Source organism: Erpetoichthys calabaricus, chromosome 8, assembly GCF_900747795.2.
Source record: "Erpetoichthys calabaricus chromosome 8, fErpCal1.3, whole genome shotgun sequence".
Classification (NCBI taxonomy): Eukaryota; Metazoa; Chordata; class Cladistia; order Polypteriformes; family Polypteridae; genus Erpetoichthys; species Erpetoichthys calabaricus.
This window is the reverse complement of record NC_041401.2, coordinates 55,406,675-55,426,477: the sequence shown is the minus strand read 5'-3', so window position 1 is coordinate 55,426,477 and position 19,803 is coordinate 55,406,675. Positions and strand designations below refer to the sequence as shown.

The window sequence follows — 19,803 nt, the reverse complement described above, 5'->3', positions numbered from 1 at the left end:
GAAACAATGTAATGCACTACGTGGTGTACAGTAACTGCAGAAACCCATGCAGTTATCTGCCTCGCTTCTCAAAGTCTTCATCTAAACTTTTATAAGTGGTGGAAATGAGCACTTGTCGAAGGCCCGATGCCAAAGAATCCGCTGCGGAGAAGTTGAAAGCAGCACACCTGCACGGTAAAACCTGTACTCCGTTCCGCACGATTTACTTCAAGCGAGACTCAAGCTTGTACTGGGCATTACCTGCTAAATGGAGCCTGCTAAAGTGGGCTGAAGAAAAAAGATCTGTAAAATGCCTAAAGGCATTGATCTTGGCAAAACGAAAAAAAAAAAAAGAATTCATATTCGAATCTGCAGAATGTATATTCCCAGGGTGAGAGAGTCTCATCTTCCACCAGACTAGTATATATAGATTTCACTAGACGCTTGAAGGCACTGATTCTTAAATCCACGTTCTACTTGAAGGCTGTCACAGCAAAATGACTGTGTGTCTTTGCACACATAAAACTTCATATTTTATAGGTTTGCATACATTTTCAAATAATACGCGCTAAATTAATTACCACCACACAGCAAAATCGCCAGCGTCAAATTAACATTGAAAGAGTATAGATATAAAAAAATGTTTCCATCAATAGTGTGCTACATTTAAACAGGTAGATCATTTAACGTAAGCATTAAAAAACATTTTTCAGGTGATTTCTTGATTTTCCTGCAACACACTTACTCGCAAAGGAAGGTCTACCAGCAATGAATTACAAACAATAAATGTATTTATAAAAGCTATGAACATAACTTTAAAATGTAAAAATGGTAGTTATAGGCAATTGAGTTACACACCCGACCTTGCGGTAAAACAATGCATACATATTAAAAAATGAATAAATAATGTTAAATTAATTATTTAATCGAGCTGCGTGAAAGTCTGCATATACACATACTTTAAATGTTGATAAAACGTGCCTGTGCAATTTTGTGGGGGTTCCCGTTCGTATATTTCTCTAAAGTTAAAATTTACCCAGCGGTTCTGAACTGACTCGGCGGTGGGTGGCCTGAGTGAGCGGGTCCTATGATGGACGGGTGTCCTTTACTGTTGGTATAAACTGCGTTATAACCCGCAGGATTTGGTGAATATTATGAAGGATTTCGGTGAGGTAAATTAGGGATTTCAGAGCTCAAGGATCACTCCAAATGTTTCTGGAACTTTTTTAAAATATGAGTATGTGTGTAAACAAATATACTTATGAGAGTGATCTTTTCGGCTCACCAAGCTTCCATGCGTTTATCATTCTAGACTAGTTTTCCTAGCCTTGTAAAAACAGAACAGAAATCTTTTAAAACACTGATCATATGAAGTAACTTAACTAGCTGTTAAGTGTAAAGCTTGCCCTTTATGAGAAAGTCCTTTACTCTTCACGGCGCCTGCCTTACTGATTATTAACACGTTTGTAAGGGTACGAGTGTGCATATATATGAGAAACACACACTCTTAAAGGTTATGGAGTAAACAGTTAATTAATAACTCTGCGCTGTCACAGATCATTTCGTTTTTCGCCTTGGTGAATGGTTTTCACAGTCTATGCTAGACAACCAGCGATCTAAAAGAATAACTCATCTCATACTTAAGAATGCAGAGAAGGAATGAAGTCGAAAGTAATCCTCTCTGATCACCTGGAAAAATATGACAAGTAAATTAACACAGTACTGAAGAAGATGAATGACTGGTGGTGAAATATTTTTTCTAAAGTAAATTGTTTTTCTTGGGTAAATCGTTAAAAATCTATTATCGCGTCTAGTCGAGAACGGGACTGTGCTCTTGGCAAAGCTGCTCAGAGACATAAAAGTTATTAACAGCAGTAACGCAATATCTTGGTTAACAACGAACAATGCTTTGACTCGGCATGTCATTGTTCTGTCAGTATTACGGCGATGCTCACTGGAAGCACAAAGTGGCAACCGAATTTCCCTAAGCAGCTCTTTGGAAAGCAATTTAAAACGAAGCGAGACTCACCGAAACAAGTGTTGCAAGCGCCTCAAACAGTTCGGCTACGCCAGTTCTCGTATTCCTGAGATCAATACAAATATCCAGCGCAGCGCGGGTCGGGTTTGTTCTTGGCTAATACCGGACGAATCTGTGGTTTTAACTCGCAGTCCCTTTGATGTGGCAGTCACTTTCCAGCAGCTTCAGAGCAGCTCATACGTGTTAGCCAATCCTGGGGTACCATGGGCGAGGCATTGTCAAGGGAGACGAATCCCATTGGACCAAATCGAGACACATGCGCGTCTAAAACTGGATCCTTGCCCCTCCCACTTCCTCACCACATCTACTATAATAAAAAGCATCGTTGCACTTTGAGTTAGGAATTTACATACTGTATTAGATATCTTATTCGTGCCAATCTTGGATTAATAGTACGACATCTATTCATATATATATATATACAACATTTTTTAAATAAGACAGAACTTATGTTAACTATATCTCAGCATATCTGTGCAGTCGGTCGAATATTTCTTGATTTAATAGAAAATGCACAGTAAACATGGATAAAAAACAGAACGCTATTACATAAGAGGCTACAAATCGAATCTCTCAAAAACTGCCAATACAAGCAAAAAAGTACAGCTCAAGAAAAGTCGTCAAGGTAAAAAGGCAGTTTGTAAATCATTTCTCATTATATAGAGATTTATAATCTCTTTTTAAGCTCGTATTGCAACTGTAACAACTCTCCCTTAGTGCACATTATAAAACGACATCAATCACACTGTAGTGCGCATCGTTACTTGCATTTTAGTGAGCACTTTAAATCTGCATGGTACAGAATTCCACTTTTTATAAAGTGCGTTTCATTTGCACAGACCTGTGGCCAAATATGTAAATGTGAGATCAGCTTCTCACAAGCTTTTACTAACGTTACAGGATTAAAAAAAAAAAGCTATAAAGCAAAGACGTTTTATGAAAATTTTCTGTCAGCATCCAGTTAACGAGTTACATTTTAAGATTTCCATTTGACCCGAAAACATCGCCCTCTGCTGGACTTAGTGTTTTTGAGCACAAGAGCCAGCCCTTACCTTGATTGAGAGTAAATATAAATTGGAATGGTCAAAACCGGCTTTGCCAACAACAGATATAAAACAAGAAATAACCTTCGTCATGAGGCACAAGTCCACTGCCAAGCACACACACACACATTCAAGGTCATATTGCCGCAGCTAAAGGATACTTTGGGGCTGCAACAGGAATCTCATGTTTCCAGAAAAAATAAAGTGTTTTCTGTTTGATACACAAAAAACTGAGAATACACAAAAAAGGCACCCAGCCATCATACTAAGATAAAAGGGTAAACTCAAATAATACTTTAACCAATCCAGTCTAAGATTCCATCCACATCCAAAATGTACAGTACTGTTACATTGACTGAGAACTCGGAATTGACCAAATGTGTCAGTAGTCCTTGGGCCCAGCCGTTATTACTGGCTCAAGGATTTTGCTCTGTAGTTTTCATTACAATTTTCTCCTTAGCCCAAAGACATGCTGTTGTGTTGATTGACAACTGTAAGCTGCTATAGCCAGAGTGTGTAACTGATTGTGGCCTGTGAAAGGTAAGTTTCCCACACAACATTGGCTCTGATTTTGAACCTGCTAATAACCCCTCACTCCCCATTACCCTAAAGTGAAAAAGCAGGTTCACAAAATGGATGGGCGGTACACTTAAGTGCAGCATTTGACACCATCGACCATTCTATTTTACTGCACAGGCTAGAAAATGATGTTGGGTTTACAGGCACCGTGCTCGCTTGGTTTAATTCTTACTTATCAAATCGATTCCAATATGTACAGAAATGTGCTGACAGTACTCCATCATTATACATAGAAGTTCAATATGGTGTCCCGCAGGGCTCAGTACTGGGACCTTTACTGTTTTCACTGTACATGCTTCCACTGGGATCTCTCATTAGGAAACAATGTTAATTTTCACTCGTATGCAGATGACACCCAGTTATACCTTTCATTTAAATCAAATGAAGTTTCTCCAATGTTGTCTTTAATTAGTTGTGTTAGTGAATTAAAGGAGTGGATGAATAAGAACTACTTGTCTTTAAATACAGATAAAACAGAGATGTTAATTGTTGGAGGGAATGATGCTGATCACAACAATATTTTGTCATCATTTAACTCAGTGGGAATCCCAGTCAATTTTACTGAATCAGCCCGCAATCTAGGAGTTATCTTTGACTCTAGCATGTCATTTAAAGCGCATATTACAAAGTTGTCCAAAACATGTTTCTTCCATCTTAAAAATGTTAGGAAATTAAGGTGCTTTTTAAATAAACAGGATTCTGAGAAACTAATTCATGCATTTATCTCTAGTAGGATTGACTACTGCAATGCGGTGTTCACTGGATGTTCAAACTGTTCTTTATACAGCCTCCAGTTAATCCAAAATGCGGCTGCGAGAATTATTACAAGAACAAGAAAATACGAACACATAACTCCAGTTCTTAAATCCTTACACTGGCTCCCAGTTAAGTTTAGGGCAGATTTCAAAATCCTTCTTTTAACATATAAAGCATTAAATGGTCGAGGTCCGGCTTACTTGTCTGAACTTATCATGACTTACAAACCAGAGCGCACATTAAGATCTCAAGATGCCGGTCTGCTTATGATTCCAAGGATTAATAAAATAACAGTGGGAGGTCGAGCTTTTAGTTACAGGGCCCCTAAACTGTGGAATGGTCTGCCTGCTACTATAAGAGATGCCCCTTCGGTCTCAGCTTTTAAATTCCGGCTGAAGACTCACTACTTCAGTTTAGCATATCCTGACTAGAACTGCTGATTAACTGTACAGACTGCATCTCTGTTGTTAGTCATTAGCACTTAAACATAAGTAACATGATAGTTAGAATTGGATACTAACCCTCACTTATTCTGTTTTTCTTCTCGGTACTCAAATGTGGCACTTGGTGCCACGGCCCACCTGCCAAGTTGTTTTGCCTGCCTAAGGAAAAGTCATCCCAGATGGAGGATTGCAGGAATCGTGGGAGAGAGGGGTCCTTTCATCGGATTGGCTGGCCCAGCACTGTTTCAGCTGTGGAATGGCCAAATGGGGGAGGCAGCTTGAAGGATGAGGTCTCCAGGACTCTATACAAATCCAAATCTTATTATGGGATATATCATCTACTGTTAAATTCTGCTCTGTACTTCTAAAATTTATATTTTTTATTTCTTACTATATTGAGAAATTGTTCTGTTCTGTGTACTGTACTGTATTGTATTGTATTGACCCCCTTCTTTTGACACCCACTGCACGCCCAATCTACCTGGAAAGGGGTCTCTCTTTGAACTGCCTTTCCCAAGGTTTCTTCCATTTTTCCCTACTAGGTTTTTTTGGGAGTTTTTCCTTGTCTTCTTAGAGAGTCAAGGCTGGGGGGCTGTCAAGAGGCAGGGCATGTTAAAGCCCATTGCGGCACTTCCTGTGTGATTTTGGGCAATACAAAAATAAACTGTATTGTATTGTAAACTGTACACCCAGACAATTCTGAGTTTCATATTCTTATAATACACAGCGATTTTCTGACCTAAGGGCATACCCTAGGTTGCTCCTCTCCCATTCTTAGGCATGGGGATGAAAGATCTGCAAGGAAGTGTTGATCTTAGGACCCTGAAGTGTCATCTTCACCCTACAATTCCTCCAGTACCTGCTGATGGATATTTAACAGCTTGGTTGCCTGTTGTAGAACTGAAGCCACTGTTGTCATGTAGTTTTCATTTTTATCCCAAACTTTCCTTCAATCAAATTCCTAGGTCGAGAACCACTGCCACCACCATCTGAACCTCGGAAATATCAAAAACCATTCAGGCAAAATAAATGTTAAACAGCTTTTATCTTAGTACCAGTAATAGCGCACTGCACGATAGCGTGCAGTGAATACACTTGACTTGAGCATTCATAGTTTTCATACTCTTTCTCTGTATGTTTAGTATTCATTTGCTCAGAGGTTAATGCGCTTGCTGCTTCCTGAGCTGCTCTTCTTTTCTCCATCCTAGCGTCCCGCTTCTTCTCTTCTTTTGTCATCATCTTTTGATTTAAGATATGAAGAGGTAGGGGAAGTGACGGCGAAGGTGGTAGGGATGAGAATGGTGCCCGTACGCATGCGCCACACAGCTGCCCTGTTGGCCGCTGCCGAGAGTTGATTCTACAATAAAATAAAAATAAAAAGAGGAATAACCTTGGAGGTCAATCATCACCCCGAAAGCAGATAGTAGATGTCACATAGTATATGTGTATTAAATTTCAGGTCAATAGGTCAAACAGTTTGTGAGCTACAAGTGATATAAAATCCTGGATAGACAAATGAACAGCCATGGTAGCGTATTATATATAAAGATTAAAGCACACAGCAAATACTGTATCATATAAGAAAAGTATATGTAATATAAAATACAAATACCTAACATCTTTCCTATCTGATATACTTTAACTATTTTATGGAGACCACATACTGTAAGTAATAAAGAATATACCTGTAGGTCTTACAGTCCTATAGCTCTGTCATGTAGATAAAGGAATGTGTTTTGATTAAAAAATCCTCACATTCATACCTTGAATACATCTGCTAATTCAGTTTTTAACCACATTTAATTGTAAAAAGACTTTTCACTTAAGCTCATTACATGGTAATGTCCTTTTGAAGGTGGTTCCTGACATTTTCCCATCCTCAAATATAAATATATCTTAAAAGCAATAATATTGTACATATAAATACTGTATATCTTTTTGGGTTTTTTTTTTTTTGCTCTTTGATCCTTAAGTTTAACTAGAATGGTCTCCACCTTACTATTTAATTCCTTTGAAAATCTTACCTGTTTATTGTACTAAAATTAATTGATCAAACATTTAATGACATAATGGAGCAGGGATAGTTATAATAACTCTGAGGTAAAGTGATTATTTAAATTGTACCTCACAGAAAGGAACAAATCCTTCTGGTTTCACACAATTTATCAAGGACCACTATTAACAAATTATGAAGGATCTGGCTCTACTTTGATATCTAAAACTTCTACCTGAACTCAAAAAATTATATGTTAACTTTTGTAAGTTTCACCAGTCCACTCCTGACCTAAATCACTTATTGGACGTAGCCTTCTAGTCTTCTCAACAGTGTGAAGAAACTGACAGAAAACCAACATGAACACAAGGGACACACCACCATGTCCCTCTAGCATTATCAGAAAGTATATTTGTGGGAAATGTACATTACAATTGAAGGGAAATACTGTTAACATTTATGGCCAAAATCATCTCACTTCTCAGTGCAAAGGTGTCTGTAGTTTGAAATTGTCCTTCACATTAACCTGGGGTTTGCCTCCCAAGTATGCGGCTGACAAATTTTCTGTAATGATTTATTTACCTTCTTCTTGAGGCATTTTCAGTATTTACAAGCTACCTTATAAAATGTAATGAATTAGTCCATTTTCGGGCAGCTATAAGGAGTATTTTAGACTGGGAGTTCTAATCAAGCATTTCAAGTAGGCAGATTTATTCTGAAAGCTGAGACATTGAAATACATTTACTTAATTTATTAGAAACATACATATCACACTGCAGCATAATTCTGATATCTCAATATAAGTGCAAAAAAGTAATTAACAAAAAACATGAATTAGCCATTATGGTGGGATTCACAACTGCCCTATGACACTGACTTTGTGGAGTCTGCATGTTCTTTATGTGCCTTTGTGGATTTTTTATGGGTATTTCAGTTTCTTCCCACATTCCAAAGACAAGCAGGTTGAACTGATGGGTGACCCAGTGAGAGTGTGGGTGTGTGCAGTTGTCCATCAAAGATTGATTTCGACCTGTTTTCAAATAGAAACATCCTTTAATTGAACTAAAAAGATTCATACAATGGATGAAATAATCAACACCTAAATAACCCTAATGGCCAGGAATGGAGAGAGGATGTGTGCCAACTGTCCATGTAACAAAGTTTCTCCGGGTGGGTTTCAGTTCAACATTATCTCTTACCTTGTTGATTTTTTAAAAGGTGATAAAATTAATTTCATGCAATAGTCAAAGATGTGACCAAGAACTGTGGGAATGTCTTATGGTCTGTTCAAAACACACACACAATTGTGAAACTTCAATTACCTTCCATAAAATAAATGCAACAACTCTGCTTTTTGAATCCCCTTTCTTAAGTTGTTGAATTCCAAGTTAGTGAAGAATAAGTCTCCAACAGCATGTCCATGTGAATGCAAACTCTGCAACTTATATTTACTCCCAGAAAGTCGCTTGACAAATTATATCTGACATTAAGCATTGTAAAAAGAATAGCAGCTATGCCATTTATTTTTACCTAATAACCATATAACCCTTAAAATAAAATAACAAGAAGAAAATAATACCTTGTGAGGCAATTTGACATTCTGATTTAATTGTGCATCCTTTTATATCATTAAAAAAGCAAAGTAAATATATCAGAGACAACTGCCTTACATGAGTACTGCAAAATCCAGTTGTGCTCTACACAGTCACAATCCTTTAATCAAACAATAAGTGGCAGTGTATAGCTTGAGATTTACATTTCTGTAATAGAGGGGGTATATAAATGTATGTCATCCAATGGTTTAATGTGATGTCACATCTCTGGCTAGAAGAGCTGGGGTGTTCAGGTCATACTGGAGACCCTTGAAAATGAATATATGTAAAGCTCCTTTCATTTTGAAATCTATTACGCAATTCATTTTATTTCAGTTGATAAAGAAAACCATGGTATCAATACAAAATTCATCCTTTCACTCCTGCCATCAAAAAAGAAAACACTTTGTCTCCCACTGTAGAAACACAGTCTCTAAATGTCAGAAATGTACATAAAAATGCTTCTTGTTCCAGCAACAGAATACTGGCTAAGCAAAGCTGTGTGGGGAGGGGGGCAATGAATATTAGTAGTGTTTGTAACTCCACAATAATGAAAAAAATTCAACATTTTAGTTAATGTGGCTGTAACAGAAATGAACGCATATACTGTATATAGGCTGGCATGTGAGTGAGGATGGCCCCACCTGGCTTCCTACTACTGAGGTCCCGCCTCCCCCTCCCCATGGCCCATAGCCTGTCTCTCGGATTTGCGCAAATAAATTGGTGCCGCAACCGAACTATAATACTTAACGTGATGAGAAAAAAACCCGATGGCAAGGTATCTCTGGCCAAGCAGAAGGTAGGCACGCTGCAATGTCAAACGTTGCCACTGTATCTGATCGTGTTCAGCTCTGAGTAGAGAGTGTCCCCCTTGTAGGGAGACAAGCACGTGGCTGAGATATCTCTATCAATGAGCAGGTACCCCCTAAAACACACATAGCTCTGATCTCTCAAAAACATCAAACGTTACTCCTTAACAATCTCTAGATGATAATGTCTTCTGAATAAATAGGTATTGCTAGCTAAGCGGAGGTACAAGGTACACTCCGACATGTGGCGAGAGGTAGAGCAACTCGAATGGAGGCTGGCACATGAGTGACGATGGCTCCACCCACCTCCCTCCTCCTGAGGTCCCCCCTCACCTCCCTCCTCCTGAGGTCCTGCCTTCCCCTCCCCTCGGCCCACAGCTTGTCTCTCAGATTCGCACGAATAAATTGGTGCTGCAACCGAACTATATGAATACTTAGTGCAATGAGAGAAGTCGCAAAATCAACCGGAATGTTCAAGCAAATTATAGAAAAAAACCCAATCTAAATCCATTAAGTACTTCTCTCGTGAAAAGCAGACAGACATACAGAGAGATGTTGGATTTTATATATAGAGAGATATATATGTTTACATTCTCTGTCTTGTTTATTTCTAAATATCTCAGGTGTGTGATTAACTGTTGTGTGTATGTCGATTATGTAACTTAGAACTGGAGAGTCACCAAAACCGGAGTCAAATTCCTTGTATGCATGCATGCTTGGCCAACAAATCTGATTATGATTGTGATGTCCAAGAAACCGAAGAGACATGCTTCTCTATTACCAAATAACGAGATTATTGCACTATTTGCTCCAGTCCAAATGTGACTGTGGTCTACGTTAAGCAGGTTAGAAAATGACACATATATATCAGAAACCCCCTCTTAAACAGTTTTTGAAAAATTGAAAAGAAACACACTCTTTCAGTACCTCTTTGTGGAACCTGTTGCCAGATTGCAGGCTTGCCATGCGGGCTACGAACTTTTAAAAGATTAAGCCATGGCCATCCTGAGGTCTCTCACTCTCCTGTCTCTCTTACCTTAGACTCCCTCCGCTCCGGCCAGGACTGACTCAAAAACTAACAAACACTAAACCAAAAACCAATACAGAAATTCAATCAGGCAAGAAAAGCTCAAATATGAAACACAGGAACACAAGAAGCGTGAGTTATGTTGGTAAGGAATGCTGAGGAAGTATGACCTGTTAGCCACCCAGATATTTCATGGGAATTATATTTAATATACTTTATGTATTTTCAAGTTAAGCTATTAATTATTTATTCTTATTCAGCTGTCACAGGAATTGCTGCCTTACACCTCTAGATTTCTGGGTTCTAATCCTGACACCCAGGCTCAATGTCTGTGTAGAGTGTACATGTTTTCCCTAGGTCCATACATGTTTTCCTCCCACATCCCAAAAATGTTAGGTTACGTTACTTGGTGCCTATAAATTGGCCTTATGTGAGTTTAAGAACATTATCAATAGATGGACGAATGCCTTAATCTGTATTATTTATAAATCTAGTGAATAACTTAAATTAATTGTTAAAAGTTTTGAAAATGGCTACCTGAACTCTACCTTAAAGTAAGTGGCAGAGAGCAGAAAAATAAACACATGTCACAAATGCTACTTGGTCACCAAGTCCACAGCAGCATTAAAATATTTACACAATATGAACAGATTGCTACCATTTTTAAGACATTTCTATTTCTATTTTTGCCCGACCTCTGCTATGCAATTTTTTATGTGTTCTCATGCCTGCTACCTCAGTTTCCCTTCTTTATCTGATGAATAACTGATAATTTTCTTTAATAATAAAAGTTTAAAATACAGCCTCAAGATTAACAGTGGTGGTTCAGGCATTGGCCATGCAGTTATCACAGTCGAGTGCATCTTACTGCACATTGTCAATGGCATAATCCAAGGTGTCTCACGGGGATTTGGCAGAAAATTCCCTCTAAAGAAACAGTCAACGCTACCTACATTAACATAACATTACCAATACTGTAATGCAATAACTTAAATGTAATCTAAATTGAGAACTTTGAGTAGTGAGAAAAGCACTATATAAACGCAAAGAATTATTATTAATTATTATTATTATAAGAGTTCAACTATTTCAGTACGTAAAAAAATATTCAACCATATACTCTGAATTTTGGATTTATCACAGTGGAAGAAATAATAGACAGTAAATCTGTTAACTACTTGAATGTCATTTACACATTTGGTTCATTTACAATAAAGACCAATGTATTTATATTAATAATTTCATTGCAGTTGGTGGCTTTCTTTTACACTTGAGAGCACCCTTGCTCACTTACTTGATAAGCAGCAGCCCTGTTTTTATACTCAGGTCACCAGGTTAGAACTCCCTTTAGTGACTCCTGCCATCTTTGCAATCCTGAGCCTGCTCTTAAGAAGGGTCAACTCCCAGAAAAGACTACTGTAGCCTATTTTGATACATCTCTTCTTTTTAAATTATAAGAGCATCCTTGGACCTTATACCTTTCTTATTACTGCTTATTATTATATCACAGACTGAAGGAAGGTGGAGATATCCTCTGCCTATTATGCCAGTTTGCCACTCTCACAAAAACAAGCTACCACATAAAATCCATACATATAAACAAGAAAAAGGGAAAGGAAGCTAACACCAGCTGACCGGCTGATGACGAACAACAGTGAAGAGTTAAATGAGCCTAAATGCTCCAACCTGCAGCAACTCCAGCGTCAGCTGTTTTCCAAAATGAAAGCTTTACCAAGCCATGGAGAAAAAATTAATACATTTAAATTTAATTAATTAATGAATTTAAATAAAATTAATACATTTCTATTTCTTAAATTTGGGGTTAGGAGATTTCCACAAAACATAGGAGATTGTGGAGTATATCTGTCATCTGGTTGCTCCTGCCAGTTAGAAGTTAGAATAAAACATTTAGATAAATTAGACATATAATTTACTGATGAGGGAAAACTTGCAAACTGCTTTACCTTTAATGACCAGAATCATAATATGTCATACTCCATACTGTTATCAGTGCCAAAGGTGCTTCAGCGAAGAAATGATTACTTGTGTCAATGTGATTTCTCTTTTGTTTTTCTTTTTTAATACATTTGCAAAAAATTCTATATTCCTGGTTTCACTTTGTCAATCTGGAGTACTGAGGATTGCTTGAAGTCAGGAAATATGAATTTAAATGATTTCAACATAAGGCTACAATATAACAAAATGTGAAGAAACTGATGGGGTCTTTCTAATGTATGATAGACAGATAGATATATGCTTCATTGTGTATATAGTCTTAAAGAAATAACTATATGCTTTACATGTTAAAACTCCTGTCTTATTTATTTTGTGAATGTGGGAGTGGTGCCTGCACTTAACTCACTTATACCTTTTATCTCTCGCCTTATATAACAATCACTCCTCCTCTAGCAGTAATTTGGCACTTGTCTAGTCTCAACAGTGCAGTTATACGGTCCCTAATGTGATCAAATGGTGAGGTCACATAATCATGTCACTACAGCTCTCTAGGTTGTCTTTAGGTTTTTTGTGTGCAAAACTGCCACCTCTTGTATATCTCAACTGATACATCAACAAGCTCCCTACCACAACTCATCTTGCCATCCACACTTTAGAAACTGCCAAAGACCCACAGCATTGTTGATAATGATAATTTCTTGCTTTCAGTTCTTCACTTACTCCAGTAATATTATTATGTATACAGAAAAACCCATATTGTACAATAAATGATGATAATGATGATGATAATAACAATAATAATGAGAGTAAAGGAGCCAAGTCTGGACAGGGTTCCAGTTTATTATAGGGTACACTCACTCAAAACAGACCAATTAAGGGGCATTAATAAAGCTAAGCACAGTGTCTTTAAGATGAGAGAGTAATACCAGAGTACTAGAGAAATGAAGAACATGCAGACTGTATATGGCATTTAGACATAGTGTGTTGGAGCATGGAAGTACCAGAAGAATCCCTGACAACAATTTTTTGTCCTGGTTACAATTATTAATATAAATATTTTTTATTGCCCTGGAATACAGATAGATTTAATGAATTTTAATTCAAAGTGTTTTTGTGTAATGTTTACCACTGAGTACAGGCTCAGAGTGTTTATACATACAGTATTTACAGCAGTAAAGCACTAACAATAAATTAACCATACAACATTTAAATATATAAGCACACTAATTACAATAAACATTAATTATATGGACATAATCTCAATTATTAACAAAAATCAATATAGCGATATTAACATTACATTTAAGATATGGGCAATTGACAACATAGTACAAGAAAAAAAAAGGTCCAGTCAACAGCATTCTTAGAGAAAATAATTCTTGGGTGTTGGGGCCATAGTCAAAAAAAACAAAGTCACACTTCTGGTTGGCTTAGGCCAAATGGCTGTCCTTCACCTCCTGAGCATTCTACAATATAAGAAATACGTGCTTCATAGTCTAACAAGAAGTAGATTGAATGTTTGCTGAGCGAATCACTGTGAGTCAAATGCAGGACTACCGGTAGCCATATGGTTTATAGCCCAGTGCCATAGGCATTACACTGCCGAACGGGATAAATTCAAAGCAGGTATATGTTATATACAGTAACAGCAGATCAAAAAGGCAAAAAATAATAATATGACTGAGCATAAAGTAGAATAAAAGATAGGATATTCATGAACATACAAATGAAGTTAATACACCTGAGTTTCAAAAACACATTAAAAATGAACTCATCTAAAAACAGACAGACAGCTGGGTAGATTGTCGACATACTCAGGCATGCTATACTCCCTTAACATAACCACTTTTCTTTTCTTCACGTTACAGACTTATAGTTTTTCCTTAACAGTTGTCAATCCTCATTACTGGAGAAACTATATAACAACATCACCTCAATGAACCTTTAGCACTAAATTGTTTCACTTCTTTACTATTGTTTTGACACTAAGAGACCAAATGACAGGTCTTTAAAAATATGTATTTTTAAAAAATGTTTACTTTCTTCTTCTGAAAACTATAAAAAAAAACTTGATATTTCAATATTTTATCTAAAATATGAAAGAAAATATTTAGCATTCTGTGAAGACTGAGCAGATATGTCTGCAGGCAAACTATGAGGGAATTTCTTGACATTTAAAGATGACTTATTACGGCGTACATGGCAAATCAGCCCTTTCACAACAGTGTCTGGATGACTCCAGTACAAACTGAACAGTGCTCTTAGCTCTGTTGTCACTTGCTACTGCCATGGAATGTAGTTCACTTATTCGGATGCAAAGAGCGACGTGCAGAACGTGGTACTGTGACACACACACCCACATACGTGACATTAAGGAGATGCACCATGAACTTCTGAACAGCTATTCTACCTAGAGTAGCAATACAAAAAAAGCTGACTAAAGATATGTCTAAAAAAATCTAAAAAGTTGTAATGCTTGCCTGGATTTTAACACTTGCTGAACACTCTGCTGTACATATTTTGGATAAAACTGCAGAAAACACTTTCTTGCATTAATTGTCAAAATCACTTCACATTGCTTTCATGAATTCTTACCCATCCACTAAGTCAAATTTAGTGCTGGCCATGGTTAGACATGTAATAGAATGATTTAAAAATATTTCATATCTCTTTGCCCTATTGTACTTTCATCACTTTTCCTCTGTATTGACATGTGTGTGAACATCTCTTCACTGGTGCTTGCTTTTTCAAGCATGTTAAGCCTGCTTCTCACAGTCTGTCATTAGTTTCGAGGTGCCTTTCTTCCCCCTTGTCCGGTTTTATACTTTCTGTCTTTGGAGAGGACTCCCTCAGCATGCATCTTTACTCCTCCATGTGCATCTCACAAGCGCACTTCATCTTTCGTCACATCACCAAAACCAAACTGACTAATCACACCAAAGCCACACTAAGTAATCAGATTGTTTGTAGGGACTGAGCCACAGACCTTGGTGTTTTATTCTACAGTATAGGAGATATATGAATATCACTTTCCCACAGTGAAACACCATCCCAATGTGCTTTGCAAGTACAGAAATGTACTATAATTCTGCACATGTTTTTACAATTGAAGTAAAATAAAGCTACATAACTTTCAGGCACAACTTTCAGGCACTATCACCCACCTGATCTAGGAGATGTGATTCTTTTCCAGCCCAAAATATGTTAGCTAAACTTGGTAAATGATAATGCCATCAACTTTACTGGACAAGGTATAGCTGGGAATATCTTTGCGGTACCACATACTCATTTTTTTGACTTTCAGGATTTAAAGCTAACTCAATCTTGGACTTATCATAAGCTTAGTTTGTTTAGAGCTGGCAAGAAAGTAGCAGATGTAGCCTGGACACAGCATAAAAATTAGGAAACGTAGGAGCACATGTGTCCATTGGATTCAGGCTCATCATCAGACCACCGACTTACTTAGCACCATTCTTATGGGTCAATATATTTACATAAGGTATCCAGGACTGTGACCATAGCTGGTTTTATCTGTTGGTGGTCAAGTTGTATGACATTCTTTTGGACATGAATGTAACACCTTATACTATAATAAAAACAAACCTCTGAATGAATAACACAAATTCAGCTATTTAAAGCAGCATACAACCATGCTTATTGCTGTGCAACAGTAATGCAACTACCTATCATCCATCCAACTCTTCTAACTCTTAATACTGTATGTGGCCCAGGATAGTGGGAAGTATAAATCTCTATCAACAATGAGTGAAGGCATTAGCCAACCCAGAATGGGATGCCAGTCCTACACAGGGCAAATATAGTGTTACCAGTAAACTTGGCCCCATGTCTTTTGACTACATGAAAATCTGTGGTGAAACCTTGTGAAGTTATGGGGAAAATCTGCAAATGTCCTTGTGAACAGCCATTTGGTAATCAAAAGTGTGCTGTAAGAGTGCTGCCTGCTGCCTCTACAAATCTCTACACAACATTATCTACACAAAACGAATCTGGTGGATATTACCAAGATGCCCTGCATCAGATGAATACTACACAAGTGATAGTGGGTAGTGGAATGGAATGATAAAAACCATCAGTAATCCATACTGCCACTTGCAAGTATGTTTGGGTTTAACTGGCATATCAGCCACTGCTACAACCTACAGTTAACCTGAAGGATAGAACAGACAGGTAATCGCTGGAAATCATGCATAAGTCAGCCAGGTACCGCAGTTGAACCCTTCCAGGCAGTTTGTTTTACATTCATCCCTTGACTGGTGAACAGTTGATGGATTACAGAGACGATGGCTCAAACAAGTACAAGTGAAGTGCATGTCCCATTCACACGCCTGGACCTGCTCACTCCGATTTGATGGCACTTATGCTAGGGGTGTGACTGGTATCCATTCATTTATCACAAATAAGTCAAATGCATTTATTTGCCTCCAGCACATCTACAGTCTTGAAAAAAAGAATGGATTGGTTGTTTTTTTTCCTATTTATAACACTTTTTAGCAATCAAAAATGAAAAAGTAAGGAATCACAATCACACATTAACTAATGAATTTAACACTTCAACTCAAGAAGAATTTGAGGACAAAAAGGAACAGAGGTGATATGTATGTTCAAAAAGTCAAACTATGATACTTCATAGTTAGCACTACTGCCTCTCAGCTCCAAAGACCAGAGCTCAACTATCATCCCAGTCAATGTCTGTGCAACATTAGGTCATTTTTCCAGTCTCTGTGCAAGTTTCTGTCAGACACATGGGTCTCCTGTACATATCAAGGATGCACTTGTCACATTTATTGGTGATTTCAGATAAGCCTGCTATAATTCACAATATGTGTGTTTCTTCTGTTTTGTTTCCACTAGACAGTACTGAAAGTGAGGAAAATGGGGGAATGGATCTCTAAATTTTCACGAAAATCTAAGGCCTGACTCAGGAAGCTAAAGGGCATGTTTAGTCTTTTTGACATATGAGCTCTATTAAACGCTAACCAGTTTTTGTGTCAATACTTCAAACTCTTTTTATTTAGTTACTAGACATTAAGCCCGTTACAATAACGGGCGCTAGGACAGTAGTCCATAAACATTAGTAGGAACAGTCTATATTAAATGGCAAGGGACTTTTTACCTCATTAAATTTTTTCCATAAAATGCCTGTAATTTTCTCTGACAGTAATACTGGCTTTGCTGTCCGTAATATGCGTTTAATTTTCTGTCACAACGGTGGGCAATCAGCAGATTCTCCCCAGCAATTGATGTAATATGCGCGAAAATAAATCTACTTTTAAAAGTCATTGTATTGTAATATCATGAAAATTCGTATATTTAGGAAAACCCCTTCAACGATTGACACTTTACACTTTACCGGGCCAAGCTTCTTAATCGCAAATCTGACATCCTCAAAGTGAACACTTGCACAACAATGGGGAAGCTGGTCTCCGCGTCTCAGTACCCGATTGGATTTTTCATGTTTTATGTTTTAGGTCTTACCTCATTTACCGAAACTGATTGGATCTGCCGCGCGATATTTTATAGGTCCCGCCCTCTCTGTCTTGTGTGACGCGTCAGACGGCCTTTGAAGCATCGCACCGTGCCCTGCGCATGCGCACTTCACCAGAAGACACACACACACACGGACACTGGACGCACACAGGGGTTTTATTAAAGAGGATTTGAATAAGTTCATCTTTAATAATCTTAATCCTTCACCGTGGCCCACATAAAGACCCCTTCAATGTCAGGCCGCATCTTACATGCCTTATAACTACACCTGCTCCTTCCTCATCCGTGACTGTAGCTGCTATTAACTGAGTCTAAACATAAGTTTTGTCCTAAATTATATTTAATAGCTCAGATTTGACTCATATTTTTATTTTCAAATGTTACAGTTGTCTCAAAAATAAAGTGTCTTGGGTTCAAATCTCATGTACTGTTATTGTCTGTGCAGAATCTACACATTCTCTACTGGCCTGCATGGGTTTTACTTTTGGTATTCCTGGTTTCTTCCCACATCCCCAAATGCGTGCTAATTATTTAACTGGTGACACAATTAATGCATATGTGACTGGGCCCTGTAATAGACTGGCACCCAGTCTGGAGGTTGTTCCTACCTTGTGTCCAGTGCTGGTGGGACAGGTTCTGGCCCCTTGTGACCATAAACTGGATAAGCAGGTTAGGGAATGTTTTATTATGCTTAAGAAGAAATGAGTGATTTGTACAGGCAAATGTAGTTCTTTGTTTAACATTATAATTTAATGCCAATACGAGATACACTGTTTATTGCCCTGTTTATTGATATAATTCTAATTGTCTTCTAGAGGTAAGAAGGAAAAATATACATTATTAAAAATCTAATCTAAATCTAATCTAAAAATCATTATACATTATTAAAAATCTAAGAATCAAATATAAAAATGGTCTGCAGTTTTGGCACAGATATTGCAATGCATTACAATGAGTCCATAGGTTGAACCTCGTCAAGACAACATTGTGACCTGTGGGGCTTTCATGTGATGCCATCTTGGTTAACTTACATAAATTGTTGCTTTCTATTTCAGCTGCTGGGTAATAAATTGATGGTTTTAGAACAGGGGTGGGCAAAGTCAGTCCTGGAGGGTTGCAGGTTTTTGCTCCAACCCAGTTGCTTAATTAGAAAACAATCCTTGCCAATAATTCAAATTCATGGCTTGTTTGTGCTTTAACTCTGCCATGTCAGGCCATTCTCATATCTTAGATTTTTTTTCCTTTCTAAGGATATCATCCAAATGATTTGAAGTCTACCATGTATGAGTAATACTCAGTCTTTTACTTTTTTCTCTTCACTTTCCTTCCAAGTATGTAAACCAAATAGTGCACAATAAATACACACAGGTGTAAATGGTAACAAGCTAAATGGTGAACTGCTGGTTTATTTTGTCGTTTTGCATCTTATTACTAATAAGGAGCCCTTAAAAACCAAGAAAACAGCTGTTCACGACTACAATAAGCAATAAGGGCTCAAAATCTTAATGAGCGAGACATCTAAAATGAAGCAGAAGTGTTAATTGAGCAATATTAGCTTCTTATTAAGCAACTGGGTTGGAACAAAAACCTGCAGCCACTGCAGCCCTCCAGGAACGACTTTGCCCACCCCTGTTTTAGGATGAAAAGAAAGACAAAATGTGAAAATGTGACATACTTGAGGTTTTATATTCATTAAATTATGCAGTTGCAATGGCAGCCATTTACCAAATAATTTATGTGTCAAGAGTGGTTTTGCAACTGAATGCACAGCGCTTGTGCTTTTACTCGGCAGATCAAGACTTGTCACTCCACACAGGAGACTGTTGTTAAATAATTGCGCTCAACATGCAGGAACCACACACAACAGAAACATACTTCAAAAACCAAAGTTTGCACAGAAGCAACGTAAGTCACCTCACAATGGCACATAAGCATTCCTCAGATCCAAAAGACAAAAAAAAAAAAAAATGAGAGATTTACGGCAGCCTGCATGCCAAGTCTGTAATTATTACAATCACTGGTATTTACAACTTTGGAATTCACAACATTCTGGCCACCCACTCATGTGGCCAAACACGTA

At 37.6% G+C, this 19,803-nt stretch overlaps 1 protein-coding gene across 2 annotated transcripts in view; it reads right to left on the bottom strand.

Moving 5' to 3' along the window:
- The window catches only part of lypd6 (LY6/PLAUR domain containing 6), a 195,974-nt gene that overhangs the window by 62,802 nt on the left and 113,369 nt on the right, over window positions 1-19,803 (bottom strand). The window contains exon 1 of one of the 2 annotated variants that reach the window (XM_028806534.2): window positions 2,009-2,194. The exons of the other annotated variant lie outside the window; for it this stretch is intronic. The gene's annotated coding sequence lies outside the window, so the exon portion shown is untranslated. Of the gene's footprint in view, window positions 1-2,008; window positions 2,195-19,803 lie in introns of those variants that run through there. 2 annotated transcript variants of the gene reach the window in all.